Below are 19137 nucleotides of genomic sequence, written 5' to 3'. Positions count from 1 at the left end.
AGCCACTAGAAGCTAGAGGCTGTAGTTTCAAAGTTCTCCTGGGGACTGAACACAGGCTTTGACTTGTGTGAGGCAGAAAGTTAAAACTCAAGTCCCTGCACAAAGGCAGGACCTTGGGATGGCTGTCTCTCAGTGAAAGGGGAGTTAGAAAAACTGAACACTAATACTAAAATATAAAGACAATTTCCCTGAGAAATCAAAGCTCCGAACGTTTTCCATATGCATATATGAAATCTCATTTGACATTCTTCCTAGGATTTTAATGTGAACACTAATCTTTCATGCCAGTGGACTCCTAGGTTGTCCAGTAGTAGTAAAACTCTTCGTAGGAACATTTCCAATAGTCCAGAGCAATAAGGAACTTCAAAGAAGAGTTAGTGGTTAAAACTTATAAATCATAGAAGAAAATAATTCACCATGAGAGAGAATAATGAGACATGATGAAGAAGAATATTAGAACTTTAAGAACTTGGGAAAACACAACAATTGGAAAGATACTATAGAGTGACTATGCTTAACACTATTAAAGTGATAAAAGGAGTAAAAACCAAAAGGAAAGAATAGGACATTATGATACTAGGATATGTGCATTTGAAAACAGTTGGAAGAACTCCTTTTTTAAATTGAAGTGTAGTTGATTTACAATGTTGTGTTAGTGAAAAAAACTCTTAGAAATAAAATCACTGAAATTAAAAATTCAATGGAAGGTTAAATAGTAGCCCCTGGGTCATAACGAAATGAGAATTACTGAACTGGAAGAAAGAGTTAAGAAAACTAACCAAAATGCAGCAAAGATTGAAAAATGAAAAATAGGAAAAAAGTTCAAGACATAGAGGATAAACTGAAAGGGTGAGCATATATCTAAAATAATGAGAAGTCCAGAGAAGAAGAGACAGTGGAGGAGAGGCAATATATAATGAAATTTCCATAATTGAATGTGTGATGGTTGTAAGCAGCATATAATTGTGTTTCTTTTTTCAGTCTGACAATCTTTGTTTTTCTATTAGAATATGTATATATTCTATAATTGACATAATTACTGATGTATTTGGGTATATATTGACCATTATGCTATGTGTTCTCTTTTTATCTCATTTGTTGCATTGGTCCTGTGTCTTTTTTCTCTCCTTTGTTAGATTAATCAAATATTTTTTTTTATTATCTTTTCCCCTTATCAGCATGAAAATTATGCATTCTATTAGCAGTTAAAGCTGTGCTGCCCAATACAGGGATCATTAGGTACATGTGGCTATTTAAATTCAAATATGAATGTAAATTATTTAAAATAAAATATTCAGTTCTTCATGTCAGGTACTCAGTAGCTACACGTGTGCAGTCACTACTGTATTGGACGGAACATACATAGAACATTTCCATCACTGCAGAAAGTTCTATTGGACAGCAGTCATCTAGATAATCTGAAGGTCTGTTTGTATCATCTGGGTTTTCTTTCTGTCTTATTTCTTGATATGCCTTGTCATCTTCCATTGAATGATGGATATTGTATGAAAAAATTACACAGTTTCCAGATACTTTTATCTTCCCTCAGAAAGAGTTCCTTCTGTTCTCTGTCAGGAAGCCAAGGATGGGGGTCAGATCACTTTAATTTGATCAACAATGAGGTTGTCACGAATCATTGGTGTTGCAATTTTTATTAAGACAAATATACAACTGGTTTGCCCCCAGTCTTGTGGACATAGCCCTCTAAGGGTCTTTCCTGAGAGGCCAGGGGTGTTTATTAGGGCCACTTCTTTTTGCTGGGTCACATGCTTTTATCTCCTTGGCACTGTCAAAACATTGAAAACTGTGCTATGCTTTTCAGTGGCATTCTCCTTCGATTTCTACCCTTTTGCCCTGTGTATCTTAAAAATTTGGCTGTGTTGTCAGACTGGCCTCTCCCCCATCCTTGCTGTCTTGGTAACTCTGGACTCCATTCTGTGTCTTTTCTGTTCTATTCGATTACCTGAAACTCTTTCAGCTGCCTTGCCTCTGAGGAACTACACTCTGCCCAGATTCTTCGCCCTTCAGCCAGCACTAAGAATTGGGAAATTCCCCAAGAAGAAACGTACCAGCTCACCCCTCTCTCTTCACTTTTCTGTAGTATCTTGTGTCTTTAGTATCAACCACCTATCAATTGTCTTAGTATTAGATATATGTTGCTTCTAATTATTAACAGTAATTCTGCAACATATATATTACTGTTCCAACTTTACTGATAAGAGAGTCAGGGCTCAGAATGGTTAAATAACTTCCCCTTGGCAAATCCAGATCTAACTGACTTTAAAGTCCTCAGCGTCATTTCCCACCTATTCTTGAGGGTGTAGCAAAAGCTTGGGAAGACTCTGTTTTTCACATCCCCTCACACTTAGCTTTTGTCACTATAATCCAATCCAGCCTTTCTAGGTGATATTCCAAAGAAATAAAAATAGAAATAGTGACAACAGGCCATGCTTATTGTACTGGGAGGCTCCAAAATCATTTTAATGAGCTAAACCTACGAGTATAATAGTCTAGTAACCACCAGCATGTTCTCTGCTTGAGGCAGTTCAGCTGGCTGGACATAGAAAGGAAAATCAAAGATGAGGACTGTTTTCATTTAAATAAATTAGCAATGCCATGGCATCCATTATTTATAGTAGCTATTTTAAGCTTACAGTACCAAGCAGAGCCAAATAGAAGATGCTGGGCATTATCTTTTGTTTCACCTGCTGGCTTGGAACAAAGCTCCATGATCCCAGCACTGAAAAGCAGACAGGACCTGAAAACTCTTCTTCCCAGCTCCTTGCTTAAGTGCGTATTCTGAACTCCCCATCGCTTATCTTCTCACTCCCTACTCCCCTTCTACAGTGCTCAGCATATTGATCCCATTCTTTGCCATGGTTTATCCTCGTCTGAAATTCAATGGCGGAAATTAAATTACAGTTGTGGACACCCTGAAGTTCCTAAGTCAGATAGATGTTAGCAAAGTGATAGTTGAGGAACGATTCTATCTCACTGAGAACCAGAGGGTGTGCTTTAGACTGGAACTCTGTCTAAAAACATTTGGAAATAGGTGAGTCCAGTTATTCCAAGAAATAATCTAACCTCACGGGTGGCTTCTTCTGAACGCATTCATAGTTCAGAGAATGACGTAGAACATGTTCTTGTTGCGGCTGGGTGATGTTTCAATCCAGAGCAACCACCAGATGGACACCAAGAAATACCTTCTTTTTTCAGTCTCTGGCCCTCTCTCCTTTTATTGCCTCCATTCCCTTCCTTTCCCCAGCCTCCTGCTGGGTTCTGAGAAATTTTACTGCCCCAAGAAACCTATTTTAGGCTTCATCTTTGGATGGCCATGGTGAACCTTTACTTTCTTAAATGGACCAGCTATAAGGCAAACAAGTTTTTTAAATCACAAGTCAATCTCAGAGCATGAACATAATTGCATTTTTGTGGCAGAAAGTCTTCTGTGCATCAGAGAGGAGAGTAGAAAGTGGTGGGGTAAAGGGGAGAGAGGCCCCTCTGCTCTAGGATTACTAATAGAGTAGGATGACATGACTAAGGGGGGAAGATTTTAAGATATTCAGCTTTTAGCAGCCTGATTTTTTTTTTTTTTCGTTATAGCTGCTCTTTGAGCAGCTGTGTGGCTTCTTAGCATTCAGCCAAGCCTTGAGACCCTGACACAGATTTCTGGCATTCTTTCTTTGCTTAGTTCCCTTCTCTCTGGTATTCTGCCTCACAGATTTCAGCTGCTCAGCCTCCCTGACTCTGATCCCTGTCTCTTTGGCTCTGTAAATGAGCCCTCTCTGCATGGCTTATACCTCCTGGCTTTGCAGTCTGGACAGTTCCTTTGGGCAGAAATTAGGGGTAAACATGAGGGGAGACAGTCTTGTACTACCTGTTGTCCAAAGTCTGTTCTTTCATAAATTTTGTCCAGTTTTCTATTTGCTTATGGTGAAATGTCTAGTCCAGCATCAGTTACTCTATCAGGAGCAGAAGAGGAAGACTGTTCTTTCCCAGAAGTTTATAGCAATCCTCTCCTAAGCCAGACTTAGATTTTCATACTCCTTCCCTACCAGTCACTAGCAAGAGGTACATGATTATCATCTTTGATGCAGTCTACTGAGAGTCTACTCATGGAATTGAGGTTGGCAGACTTTCTTAAGGTCACATTTCAAAAAAGTGCGTATCAAAGGAATAAGAGGGAACTTTCTGGGTGAGGTAAATGCTTTATATCTTGGAGTCAGATGCTCTACCGTTGCGCAATGAGGTCCTAAATGCTTTATATCTTGATAGTAATGCTTGTTACACAACTTTATGCCTTCAAAACACATCAGATTGTAAACTTAACATTGGTGAATATTATTGTAGTTAAATTAACCTGTATAAAACAAATTTAAAAATTATTATTGCTTGCTTTTGTTGCAATATACAGAAAACTGTATTTTTAAAAGTACAGATATCAACAGAAGAAGAAGCCTGAACCCCAGTCTCTCAGCCTCACAGGGAGCATTGTACAAGGTAATATTTTAACTCTAGAATTGCTAGCAGCCAAAGATAGAATCTTCCCAGGTCAGAATCCTTCAGATCTTTTTTTCTTGCATTCTTCCCCTTATTTTTTTCTGGTCACTGTCATCTCTCAGATTGCCAAGTTCTTTCTCATACCTGACTTAAAGGGAAAATGCTTTCCTCTCTCTTTAATGGAATGATTTCTTTTTCCTTATAAGAGCCCATCTTCCTTAGCCTCCCTTAATAGCCTGCAGACTAAAACAACACAGTGCAGTGTCCTTGTTTATCTTCCTAGAGAAATCATCTTTTCTTTAGTATCAGAAGTGCCTTGCCCTTATTTTATTTGGGACCATTTGGCGAAAGAAGTCATTATAACTTTGGAGTTGCTGCCCTGTAGCAGATACTGGTGGTTGTCTACAGAGCATCTGTCCCTTTCTTGTACTTAGAACTCTGTTCTGAGAAATCTGTTCCAGTATCCAGCACACTCTCATGCAACTCATGTGACTCAGGGGAAGGTGATTTCATCCTCTTTCCATGCAGGATGAGCTCAATAAATCTCTGATGCATGAATTGCATTTATTAAACTTTGTTTTAATTTCTCCTTTGATCTCCTGTTTAGTAGACTTAGGGTTGTTTCATTTACTAGATAGTGTTGGTGTAATGACTGAGGCATAGAGGCAGGGTCTCTGAAAATATAAGAGACCTGAAACAAAATCTAAAAAAAACCAAAATGGGGCTTTGGATGGGTCAGCACTGGTTAGATTGTGCTGCAACAGCAATTACTTCACAGGTCCTTCGTGGCTTAATACAGAAAGCTTTATTTCTAGCTTATGTTACATGTTTATTGCAGGTTAATGACGAGGGAAGGGGCATTCTGGGCTCTGCAAAGTCACTCAGGAACCCGAGATAACAGAACCTCTGCACCATCTAGAAAACCCAGCCCTCTTGACTGCCAAGGCAAAAGGAGGGAGAGTCTGAAGAACTGAGATTTTTCTCTGCCCATCACTCCCCTCTCGTTGGGCAGGACTAATCACATGGCTTTACTCAACTGTAGGGACTGAGAAGCATAGCTTTCTGTTTGTTCAGAGGAGAGCAGGGGCAGGGCCAGATACTAGTGAGTATTTTACTATCATGTCTACCAAAAATCCCAAAATGTAAAAATAAAACCAAAAATCCAAATTCATTAATTTAAATTAATAAAAAATCCCAAATTAAAAAAAACAAAGAAAATCCAAATTAATAAACATTGACTTAATTATTAAGCTGGGTATTCATAAATATTTTATTGCATTTGAAAAGTTTATTTCTTAATTTTGAAGTCCTCAATAAGCATGATTGCCATACAGTCATAACAATGCATGGTTTATACCTGCTGTTTGTACCTAATAATGTCACATACAAAATTGTAAGACTGCTTTCATAACTTTACTGGTACATTTGAAGATGTTTGATGTGACATGTGATATGGCCTCCAAAATTAAGAGATCCCAAGAAAGTCTTTTAATGGCCTTTAGTAGACAGTAATTCCATGAGGGCATGGTATTTCTTGCTTCTCATTTTAACCTTGGGGTCCAGCACAATCCCTGACATAGTGGAGAAACTTGTAAATACTTGTTAAGTTACTAAACAAATAGATAAAATAATTGTCTGCACTTTGAGGAAGGTATAATCTTATTGAAGAAATTGATGAGTAAAAATGTTCAATACCTTTCTGTAAATGTTGTCAGAGTCCCAGTTGAAAAGGGTTGGAACACACAATAATTGAATAATTTGAGGAGACCTTTAGATGTGGGTGGCTCTAAGGGAAAAGGGAAGTGGCAGCAGCCGGAGAGAGGGTCACCTACAGCAACGGTGACTTAGGTCAAGGGACTCAGCTAGCCTGCAGCAACCTTTTTTGGGGGGCATAGAGGACGTGAGGTGGGAAGGTCCACACCACGCAGAGGCAGTTTAGCAAGGTCCGGGGGTGTGAAAAGGCCTCATGTGTTGAACCAATGGTGAGACGCACAGCATGACAGGAGCAGGAAGGGTCTGGAGCAGAGGCTGATGGAGCCAGAGAAGAGATGGGAGCTGTACTGTGCAGGGCACAGGGAAATGGGATAGGAAAACAAACCCTCCAAACCACCCTCAACATCCTGGACCTAGGGCCGCAGCTCCTCACACGCTTCCACTGAGCTGCCAGAGTTGCCTCGGCACGGGTGTGCTTTGACTGCTTCAAGGCTCTGACTCATCTACTCTGCTTCGTCGGGATGGGCTTCCTGGCAATTGCTGCTGATTGGCGGTGGCGCCCACTCCGGCCAGGTGCAGACAATTGTCAGTTTCATCCCCAGGTGCAAGAACAGTGGCAGGGAGTTTGAGTTTGCTCCCTAGGATCCATCCAAGGGCCAGAAGCCAAATGCAGGCATCCTGGACGTGGGTGGTCATGGGAGGGTAGCAGATGCCCCTTCAGTGCCTACAGCCTTCAGCTCCTGACCTCTAGTCGTGTCTTCCTGGACTGTCCACATGCCCGGATATCTCTTTCAAAGTCTTCCTAGCTCTCCCACGTTCCTGCTGGTCTGATTCGTGGTTGATTTCTAGCTCATTTACTCTTTAGCTCCTACTATGGTCACCACCTGGGAAGTCTCTGGTTCAGCTAAACTGCCATAGGCCATACTTGCACTAAGCTTGACTTAGAAGGATAGAGGTCAGGAAAAACAGATGCCAGCAGGGCGGTCAAATGTGTCTCTTCAGTGGGAGTAGTCTTTGCAGCAGTCCTTATTCTCATCCAGGAGCCAGTCTTTTTTGCACCCCCACCCAGGTTTTGGTTCAGGTGTGAGGAGAGGTGATCTAACTGGTAAATATGCACCCTGGCTTAGGAGCCCTGTATCCCAAGTTTGACCTGGTATCTCACATTACAGTCTCAGGCACGGGGACGTGTTCCTGCAAGGGACATGATTAGTTACAATGGTTTTCACTTCCAAGCCTTCCAAAGCTATAGATTCCAACCAAGAATTTATAGTTCATATACATAACTTTCAATCCGGGTTCTACTTACCAATCTAGGGTTGTTTTTACCATAAGCACTGTTGCTTTGCGACAGAATTGCTCTTCTACCTTAATCAGATTTTCAAGGAAACAGCGCTAAAATGTTAACCCAAGGTCAGATTTGCAGGAGAGGGGAAGGGGTGTTGTTAACCCTTTATCCAGAGGAAGTATCACTGAGAAGATAGGATCTGAGCAAAGACTTAAAAGAGGTGGGGGTGTTAGCCATGTGGCTATCTGGTGAAAAGTTCTCCAGGCAGAGAACAGTCAGTACAAATGCCCAAGGTGGAGGCATGCCTGGGATGCGTGAGGAACACCAGGATGTCAGTACATCGGGAATAGGATGGATGAGGACAAGAGTGGCGGGAACTAGTCAGAGGTTAGTGATGGGGACATAGTTCAGGTAGCACCTCTTAGGACATTGTCAGGACTCTGCATATTTCTCTGAGTGAAATAAAGAGGTATTAGAGTTTTGAAAAGAGGAGTGATGAAGGTTGACTTAAATGTGAGACGAATCATTCTGGCTGTTGTCTTAGTAACAGATAGTAGGAAAGGTTGGGAGCACAGTGACTTTGTTAGGAGTCTGATGCAGCAACTCAGTGTGGACAGCAGCGTGGGTTCACACAGTAGCAGTTTAAATGAGGAGTGCTAGTCACATTCCTGATAGAGACAGAGTGTGTAGTTCCATGTTTAGGCTTGTGTTCTGTATAAAATATAATTTACTAAGCTTATTCAGATAGTCATGTACCTGAGTATAGAACATAAAGAATTACAGCAAGGTGTCCTGAGAAATTTGAAATATGGCCGGTAACTGTTCAGTGTTCAAGAGTGAAGCAAGTAAAAGAGAAATAGATCTGTATTGCCCAGACTGAAGGATGAAAATTCCTGAAGGCCTAGGTGCAGTATGAGAGGGCAATGCTGGTGTTTTTAAGTGAGTGGAAATTTGTTCTGCTTCTGTGATGTAAATTACCAGGCATTTACTTTCCCTCTCATTTTTGCTCAAGTGCTAAGGTGTTAGCCAGCCCCTTCGTGGCCACCCTCTCTTTAAAACTGCAAACTACTTTCTCCTGTCTCCTAATATCTCCAGTCCTGCTTCCCTACTATATTTTTTCTCCATAAATCTGATCACTATCTGATACATTATGTATTGTACTTATTTATTGTCTGTTGCCTCAGTAGAATGTAAGTTCCCCAATGGCAATTACTTCTGTCTGTTTTGTTTACTCCTATATCCCCAGTACTTGACAAATGCTAGGCACACACTTATTTTTTGAATGAATAAATGGCATATTTATTAGAAACCAGTTGAATTTCAACTAACTGGTATTTTTTTCTCCTGATATATTATTGTTTTTGTTGTTTGCTTTTGGTGAAAGTCTGGGTTTTTCTTCCCCATTCATGTCTTCTCAACTATGAAGAATTCCAAACATATAAAAATAGAGGAAATAGTATAATTAAGTCCTATGTAGCCATGATCCATCTTCAATGATTATCAACTCATGATCAATCTTGTCTTATCTATTTCCACGTTCTTATCACCATGCTGGCCCACAAATTATTTTGAAGCAAATCCAAGAAAATCGTATTTCAGTATGTATCTTTAAGAGACTAGGACTCTGTTTAAAAATTTTTCTTTATGTCGCATTTTGGTAATTCTCACAATATTTCAAACTTTTTTGTTATTATTATGTTTGTTATGGTGATCTGTGATCAGTGATCTTTGAATATTACTACTGTGACTCACTGAAGGAAGAGACTAGGACTTTTTAAATACATAGTTACAATACCAGTGTCATGCTAAAAAAAAAAAAAAAAAAAAAAAAAGAGCTGTAACTCCATAATGTCAGCACAGAAAAAAAAAAAGAATATTTCCATAATGTCCATAAATATCCAGTCACTGTTTTAGCTTTCCCAGTTGACTCACATTTAGCTAACAGTTTGTTCAAATCAAAATACAAATAAGATCTCTGTATTGCAGTTTGGTGGCTGTGTCATTCATCTATTGCTACAGCACTGCTTTTAGCAAAACCCGCATTACTTCTCAGGACAAACAAACAAATGAGAATTTATTGCTATTGTATCTGGGCTCATGTGCATACCTGGTTTGGCTGGTTGTTGTCTACGTGGACTGCCTCATCTGGGGTGACTTGGATGATTTGGCCTTGGTCCACACGTCTGTCATCCAGTAGGCTGTCCCAAGCATGTACTCACAATGACGGCAAAGGAGTGAGAGAGCAAGCAAAAATACGCAAGTGTCTTGAGGTTTACATTTACCTGTGGTGCACCATCACTTCACATTCTTTTGGCCAAAGCATGTCATACTGCCAGTCACAGTGTCAGGTTAGAAAGCACTACAGACTTATGTTGCATAGGATGGGGTGAAGAATGGGACAATTTTTGTGAACTACTGAGGATATATCATTTAAGACTCTTCTAATCTATTGGTGTCCCCTCCTCCGTCTCTTTTTATTTTCCTTGTTGCAATTTATTTGTTGAAGAAAATGCTGATTTTTTTTTTTTTTGTCTTGAGGAGTCTGATTTTTCTGATTTTATTCTTACAGTGTTGTGAAACATGTTTCTATACCTCTGTATTTCCTATAGATTATAGTTAAGAGGTAATCAGATTCAGTTCTGACAATTTTTTCTTTTTTGCCAAAAATATGTTGTACTATGTGTTGTGTACTTATAGTAGGAAGCATATGCTATTTAGTTGTCTTTCTTTTTGTGATCTTTGCCTAATTCCATTATTTCATTAAGAGTACCAGAATGGAGAAATATATTTTAGGAAATTGCCCATAATGCTTATGACATTAAAAATAAAGTATGACCCACTCATAGTAAGCCTAGTCAAACAGTATAGAAAGGTTCTAAATGATTCCCAGTCCTTTGTCTATAGGTATTAACTAATAATAGTTTTTCTGTGCTTCCTTCCAGAAAAGAAATTATGCATATCCCAGCATATAAAAATATTTCTATTTTTTTATTCATACAAAAGGATTATACTTTACACATTATTCTGCATTTCCTATTGTAACTCAATAATATGGCTTGGCGACCTTTCCATTATCAGCTAGTATAGGTCTTCCTTCTCATGCCACAGGCTGTATGATATGATCCACAGTATAGATGTTATATTTTATTTAATAAGAACTATAATGCTAAAAAAGCACATGTTGTTTCCTTTTTTGGCTACAATAAACATGTTATTCTGTATATCTTGCAAGTGTGGCTTTAGATGAATACCTTGTAATGAATTGCTATGTCAAAGAGTGCATATACTCTACATTTTGCAAGATATTATCAAATTGCCTTCAAAATGTTGCATAAACCTATACTTCTACGAACAGTGTCAGCCCTCATCCTTGTCAGACTTTAAAAGTTATTGCCAGTTTCGTGGGCAGAACTAACCTTTTCTTTTGGTTTGCATTTCTTTAATTATAAGTGATGAATTTTTCCCATGCCGTTTGACCATTTTGTTTTTTTCTGTTAATTATCTGTTTATATCCTTTGTTTATTTTTTTTGACTATCTTAATCTTGATTCATATAACTTCTCTATATGTTAAAGAAATTATTCCTTTCACATATGTATTACAAATATCCTCCCCAGTCTTAAATACAATTTCTTTTTTTTTTTAATTGAAGTATAGTCAGTTACGATGTGTCAATTTCTGGTATACAGCATAATGTCCCACTCATACATACACATATGTATATTCATTTTCATATTCTTTTTCATTAAAGGTTATTACAAGATACTGAATATAGTTACCTGTACTATACAGAAGAAATTTATTTTTTTAATCTATTTTTATATATAGTGGTTAACAACATACAATTTTTAATAAATAATTTTTCATGTAGTCACATGATTTCAGAATTGTATCTTGCTTAGGCCTTTCCCATTCTGAAATTTTGAATGCATTTATTGATTCTTTTAGAATATTCATGATTTCATTTTTTAAGCCTTTAAATCTAAGATATTCCTGGAAGTTACTTAATTGCTACAAATTAGATAGGGATCTGACTTCATTTTCTTCTTAATGGGTTATCTAGTTGCCTCAAATCATTTATTGAATAATCTATTCTTTTTGACCACTTATTTGAAATACTCATTTATCAAATAGGCTTATATCAGTTTTTGAATTCTCTTGTCAATTCTATTGACTCAAATTCTGCTTCTTCACTCCCAAACTAATTACTGTAGCTTCTTATCATGTCTAAGTATCAGGGTGAGCTTATCCTTTCCCATTTTCTTTTTCAGAATTTTCCTGGCTGGCTATTGATATATGTTCTTTTTTCCAGTTGAATTTCAATTTAATCTTTAATCTGTAAAACTTTAATCTGTACAGAGAGGAGTCTAAAGAAACCTTTGCTTGTTCTCACATGTATTTTTCCACTCATAGAAATAACTATATGAGTTTATTTCAGCTGGGTACTAGACCATTGATAATACAACGGGTTTGTATGCTCAGAATGACAAGTGGTGGAAACTGGGGAAACTTGATTTCCATACACATGTCCCCAAAGAAGAAAAAGCAAAATGCTCCAGATGGAATTCTAGAGGCATGGATGTTTGTGTGTAGGTTGTCAAAAATCTTGTGATTCTTGTTATTACAGTGATAAAGCCAACCAATAAATGTGAATAATAAGGGATCTAGTAAAAATATTTAAGAATAACCTCTGATTTATTGACTAGGCATTTTCCTGCCTTCTTCCCCAACTCCCAAAGTTCACTTGGTATAAGCAAGTATCATTTTAAATTTTGTGTGTTTTTTATTTGACATTTTCCCAACCTTTTTTGGACTCTTCTGCCATGTTGGCACTAAACTTAGAACAATCTCCTTGGGAATCTGATGCCCTTTCAGTTCACTTCTTAAATATTCTTAAATATTGACAACCATCAGTTACACTCCTAAAAACCTATCTTTCCCCATGGATTTTATACTAGATTTGATTTCTTTTCTTATTTGCACTTCCCATTATAGAGGAAGTGACAGCTAGTATGTTGCCCTAAATGCTTATGCTCCACCTCCTCCCACCTTTTTAATATAAGTTGATATTTTAGCAGCTGGACTGAGCAGTCAGATTCCAGAATCGGTGAGCTTTTTTTTTTTTTTTTTAGCTTTTATTAGAACTCTTAATCTTAGTAATGTTCTACGGTATATAGCATTCTTCTCATTTAGCAGAAGAGTAAACTAACTAAAAGAAGCCAAGGGGAGAGGAAAAAGAGTTATATTTATTGTGCTCTTATTATGTGCTGAGAATTGCTGGGTGCTTGACTTTATGAGGGCAGTGACCGGGTTTGTTTTGTTCACTAGTTCATCCTCAGTATCTAGCATGGTGCCTGGGACATAACGCCCACTGAATGTTATCTGTTGAAAGCTTGAATGAAAAGCCATGCTGCAAGGCTGGATAGAAATGACTGATGAATAGAGAGCTGTTCTCCCTGTCTTGGTGAGTGTATTTATGTAGCACACCAGTTTGTGTACCTGTAACAGCTTTAGTAAATCTGGATTATTTTAATCTGTTTTATCAAAGCACCTATTCTCAATGACTATGGGAAACCCTAGCAGATTTTAAAAATTCCCCAACAATTTAGTTTTCACCTTTGCAGTTTTTAGTCTCTCTATATTAGGGCTAGGGGATAGGCATGGGGGAGTGGGGCAGTACACAGAAAACTATGTTTATTCTAGGAAGAGTGTATCTGGGATGTGTTTCCCTTTGTCAAATGTTGTTACTCTAACTCCTTTAACACTGCAGAACATTATTCTTTTGAAGATCGTGTTTGGGTTAAATTATAGAACCACCCCCAAGGATAACAGTTTCATGGGAGGAAAATGTGTTTCACATCTTAAAATTTCAATTTATATTTTTGGGACAAACTCAGGCTGGTTTTCATTTGGCATTTAATGATGTTTGTGTTATCCACAACACTCTTTTCCATTAGCAGAATTAATCAAGGGTTGTTACACCTCCTCCACAAAGCCCCTGGGTTTTTTTCAGTTTTTGCATCTCCATTGCTTTGTATGCCTGTGACACAGCTCCTGATTAATCACTCACTTTAAATATTTTGAACAACAGGACTGCTGCCTTTTGCAACCCTGGAAAGCCTGGGGAAGGCTGCCATCACTTAGAGCACACATGAAGAGGTACATTACAGTAGCCTCAGGGTCTCCTGCAACCCTGGGGTAATTTTTCACAGAAATATGTTTTAAAATTTGAGAGCAGTTGTATGCCTTTTCTACTAAACTGCCAAACGATTTAATGTCCTTTTAATGTGAGAAGCCATTTGCATTGTCCTGAAGTGTTACAGCCTTTAAACCAGTCACAAGATTGTACTAGGCTCCATTTACTCCCAGATTTCATGTGCTATAGTAACAGTGAAGGAAAAATCATACTCATTTCTCAAGCACTGTTGGCAGTTTCTGTTGCTACTAATGCAAAGGTTTGGTTTTTAATTTGTTGTTGGTTTCTACAAAGCACTAATTGTATTATTGGTTTTAAATGATGATGGATACAATTATTTTAGATATATGAGGAAACAAAACAAGATTGTGGTGTGAAAATTCAATTTTAAATTGCTTGATTAATTTATTTTAGTGGCATATAGCAAAGACTATTTTTTTATTATGCTGGAATAAGCCAATTTACTGCAAATCAGTCTAGCAAATGAAATGCCTGGAGGCACCTTATAAATTGCAATACTGGTTTTGTTGTAGTGAATATAAATGAATGAAATGCAAATTCCTAAGACAGTTAAAAAATGTGTCTAACAATGTATGCGTTTAAATCATTGACTTAACTTTCATAGTTGATTATATTCAGCTAAGATTTTGTTTGTTTACATCTTCTCAATTCTGACAGAAATCATAAAATGCCAAGCATTTCGAATTACAGATTTTCTTTCATTTGGTTTTAAGGAAGGTTCTCCATGCCTCTTCCTCACTGGCCATGCTACAGACTGCATGTTTGTTATCTCTTATACTCCCAATATAGTGATGATCTAATTTTGGCTTAATATATTTACCATTCTTATATTAAGACTGTTTTCCCTAATCGCAGCTGAGCCATGCATAAAAACATGATTACTTTTTCTTTACTACACAATTTTAATATTTGTCCTCTTTTATTTGCTTAATTTTAATGTGCCTATTGTCAATCCAACCTTAGACTCTTTGACGACTATCTAGAATGCCCTTGAATGTATCCATTTGCATTCAGGGTTCTATTTTGTCTTCTTGAAGACTTCTCTCCGTGGCACTGTTCTTACCTGTACCTATCTGAATCGGCTCCTTCTCTGCCTGGTAAACCTTTGATCACCTGGAACCTTCTTTCATGATCATCCTGAGATGCTCTTTACCTCTTCTTTGTGCTGTATAGCTTGTTTCTGATTTTTTTTGTGTGTTTCCTACTTAATTCTCATAGAAGATTTTTTTTTTGAAATTTTTTCATGTTTGAAAATATATTTATTTTTTCTTCATTTTTAAATGGTAGTTTGGCGTGGTGATGATTTCTAGGTTGAAAATAATTTTCCTTCAGAATTTTAAAAGGATTTCACCACTGTTATCTAGATTGCAATACTGAGATTAAGCCACTTTTAATCTCATTTTTCTTTTCTTGTTGCTTGAGGGATGATGATCTCTTTGTCTCCACTGACCTGAAATCTGAAATTGCCTGATGGGTTTTGTTTTGCTTTGTTTTTTTGGTGAGGAGTTGGGGTGATTCTTCTCTCTACATAGCCTCTCTCTTTCGTTCCTTCCTCTCCCAATTCTCCCCTCCTCCTGCATCTTTTAGTTTATAAGAATGGTATAGTAAGAAATACATTTGGTCTTTTCCCCTGGTTTCTGGCACAGAGCTCTTCAATCCTTGGAATTCCCTGAGTGATAGGAGTATCATTTGTCAGTCATTCATAAGGAGCCCCTTTTGAGTACACCTGCGCTTTAATGAGGTGCCCTAGGGTGGTGCCCCTAGTCAGCCTCAGGATGGAGTCGGTCACCAGAAAGACCAAGTGATTAGAGGGTTGGAACTTTCAGCCCCAGTCACGGACCTTGGGGATGGGGAAGGAGGTGGCACGGGAGACTGCACAGTAAGCTTTAAAAACTCTTGAACAACAAGATTTAGTGAGCTTCTGGGTAGGTGAACACGTCCAGATGCCATTAGGGTGGCACACCCTGGAGACAGAAGTTCCTGCTCTAGGGACCCTTCTGGACCTCACCCCATGTACTACCTCTTTATCTGGATGTTCTTACAGGCAGGTAATAGTAAGCAAATTTTTCTCTGAGTTCTGTGAGCAACTTCAGCAAACTGATAGAACCCGATGAGGGAGTTGTGGGAACCTCTGATCTATAACCATCTTGTCAGAAGCACAGGTGACAACCTGGACTTGTCCTTGGAGTCTGAACGGGAAGGGGGCAGTCTTGTAGGACTGAGTCCTTAACAGGTGGGATCTGATGCTATTTCTGGGTAGGTAGTGCCAGAAGTGAGTTAAATTGTAGGACACCCAATCAGTGTCTACTGAGAACTGGACAATTGCTTTAGTGGTATTGGAAAAAACACATACTGGAAGAAGCTTTCCTTAGATGTGTGCTGATCTGTGGCTTTCTGTTCAGTTTTAAGAGGGGACTAAAAAGCTAACTGAAAATATGAAAACAGGAGTGCATACTGTCACTGAGAGCTCCCTTACAGGTCACTTTGACTAGGCCTTTGGAATGGGGGACCTCTGATGTTTATATCCTCTACAGCTGGTGAGATTCTGCAGAGATCTTCAGTCTCCTTCCTGGAGGGTGAAGGCTGGCTGACAGCATTCTGTGAGCCCAGTGGGATAGCAACCTCTGCTATTTTTAGTAAGCTATTTTTAGTAGCTGACCCTTGAGCTGTTTTCAGTGACATCAGTCCGAAGTTCTTTTAAAAAGAAGACCTTCAGTCTTTCGTTGCTACAGAGCACTGCTGGTTTCCTGGCAATTCAGAGTGGGTTGGGGATCTGAGACCTGTAAGACTTTCAGATAATTTTCTTTTTAAAAGTCCCCCCTTTACCCACATTTTCAGAGATACCTGATACTGCCTATTTCCAGGGTTTATTGCTGCCAACTGAAGATTCAGTTTTCTTATGTCTGCTAAGTCACATAGTTCTTTTTCTTCTGCTTTACATTCTCTCTCAAAATTAGTTTTTGTTTCATCTTGTGTTCTCCACGTTTTTGTGGGTTTGTGCCTTAAAAAAAATCCCTTTACTATTTTAGTGGCTTTTTAATAGGTCGTGAAAGTAGGTATGTGTATTCAGTCTTCTGTCTTTATCCAGAAGCCCAGAAAATGCCAGGAAACTTTTCTGGAGTCTTTTGCAATGTTGTTGTGCTTTTGATTTCACTCTTAAACTTGTTTTCCTAGTGGCATCCTTTATGGAGATGAAGAATGACAGCTGAAATACCCTTGTCCCTTGTTGAATGGCCTGGGACAGCCTTTTTTTTTTTTTGGTCTCTGTCATCGACTGGCTCTGTGATTTGAGTCAAATCCATTAAACTCTGCTTCTTTAGTCTATGTCTCTATAAAATAGAAATAATACCTTATGCTCACAGGGTTATTACGAAGATAAAATCAGATAATCTGGCAGTGTTTTGTGAAAGGGTTTTAATGTGCTTCGTAAATGCAAACTAATCTAATATGCGAAGACATCTTAGTGTTCTTCAGGATATAAACAATGTCAGTTTTAAGCCTTTTCCCTCCACAGATTCTTTTTTCCATTGCCTAATTATTTTTGTTGCTTTTCCCTGAAACTTTTCTCCCTTTTCCAAGAGCAGCCAACTGCTCTACCCTGTGCCAAGAGGAGGGAAATGATTATCTTCAGCTCTTCCTTGTCAGACTTCTGCCAACACCTTCCATGGCATTTCTTCACTAAGACAAAAACAATGAGGGAATAAATTCATCTTCAGTTCATGATGTCTTCTCTGTTTCTTCTGCCTTCGAGTATCCCATCTGCTTACCCTAGATGAGAGACTCTTCCCTGTGCCATCACCAAAGTTGCAAACCAAATGACAGTGCCTGTCAGCAGCTTATCCCAGCTGCCAGACTGTGGAATATACTTGCTCTACTAACTGAAGGAAAAATACTGACCAAAAAAAAAAAGACCTGGGTTCAGTGACCTTAGCCAAAAATAGTTACAGGCTAGAAACAAAACAAAACAAAATCAATTGTTTACGATTCTTTGCTGGCAGCAAAGAGCTCCAAAGTAGCTGTCCTTCTCCTGAACTTTCTCTGAAAGATTAATTGTCTCATGATTCTGTAGCATCAGTTCCTTGAAATTTATGTGCCAGAGATTCAAGTCTTATGTACCTTTTCTATTAAGTTTCTCTTGAGGCTGTTGATAGTTGGAAGCTATAATTTTAGCAATATAAAAAGAAAATGAGGTGGATTTTGACTCCTGGACTTGATGGAGTAATTGGGTCCAGCCTAGCCCTCCAATGCCCAGAAAACTGAACAAAATATATGGAACAACATTTTTCAAAAATTAGATAATAGGCATTCCAGGACTCTGATCCCTTTGGTTTTCTGCCAGAGGAGCAGGGATGAGAATCCCAGGACGAGCAAAATGAGTCCCTGATTTCAGGGGACAAGAGATCACAGTGTGAAGGAGAGAAGAGGCAGCTGGAATTCGCAGGACAGAGTACCAGAGTACAGGAGAGGAGAGAGCTGTGCAGAGAAAAAGCTCCAGAAATCTTCTTATGAGTCCCTTGGGTCTGATGCTGAATACAAATCCAGAGATTTATAGAGTGGAAACCAGTCAGGCTGGGGAAAGATAATTTGGGTAGTTGTTAAGTGAAAATTCTCATAGCTCACACAGGGCTAGGAGATGTTAAAATTCTGACTGCCAGAGTGGAGAGTTCTCATTTAATACCTATGACATTTCCATGGAGACTCCAAAAAGGTCATTTTTTAGAAGTATGGCAAAACTAGCCACAATGTAAAGGCTACCCTAGACTTTTCATAACAAAGCTGAAAAAAGTGTTCTGAAAAGATCAACCTTATTGGTAAGTAAATTAACCACCTGGCAGAAAAATGTCCAGAAAATACTTCTGGCAGAAATATTTAAAAGTTGAAACAAAATCTAGCATTCAAGAATGTAAAATTAATAATGGCCAACATTCAATAAAAGATACTAAAGCAGTAAATAACCTTAAAACAGCTATTACTATTATGCTTAAAGATATAATGGAAACCATGACAATAATGACAAAACTATAAAAAAGAACCAAATGGAGCTTTTGGAGCAGAATAATACAATATCTAATATATTTATTGGATGAGATTAATAGCAGATTAGACACTGCAAAAAAATCAGTGAACTTTAAGATATATGAATAGGGTCTATCCAAACTGAAACTCAGAAGAAAGGATGAAAAAAAAATCAACAGAGCCTCAACAACCTGTAGAAAATATTAATTCATTCAGAGTCCTAGTAAAGGGGATGGAGATCGAGAAAATACTTGAAGAAATAGTGGCTGAAAAATGTTCATATTTGATCAGTCCCAAGAAGTTCAAGAAACCCCAAACAGATTAGACACAAAGAAAACCATATGGAGGTACATCATAATCAAATTGCTAAGCTTAAATGATTTTAAAAGAGTCTTAAGAGAAGTTGG

The 19137-nt window shown here is 38.2% G+C and overlaps 1 long non-coding RNA gene across 5 annotated transcripts in view; it reads left to right on the top strand.

Moving 5' to 3' along the window:
• Window positions 1–19137, top strand: part of LOC116666334 — a 623984-nt gene that overhangs the window by 11891 nt on the left and 592956 nt on the right. For 4 of the 5 annotated variants that reach the window (XR_004323130.1, XR_004323129.1, XR_004323128.1 and 1 more), the window contains exon 3: window positions 12826–12961. The exons of the other annotated variant lie outside the window; for it this stretch is intronic. This is a non-coding gene — a long non-coding RNA (uncharacterized LOC116666334). The remainder of the gene's footprint in view (window positions 1–12825; window positions 12962–19137) is intronic. 5 annotated transcript variants of the gene reach the window in all.

The sequence above is a fragment of the Camelus ferus genome, chromosome 10 (assembly GCF_009834535.1).
Source record: "Camelus ferus isolate YT-003-E chromosome 10, BCGSAC_Cfer_1.0, whole genome shotgun sequence".
NCBI lineage: Eukaryota > Metazoa > Chordata > Mammalia > Artiodactyla > Camelidae > Camelus > Camelus ferus.
Note: the sequence above shows the minus strand (reverse complement) of the source record. Positions and strands in the feature narration are given on the sequence as shown.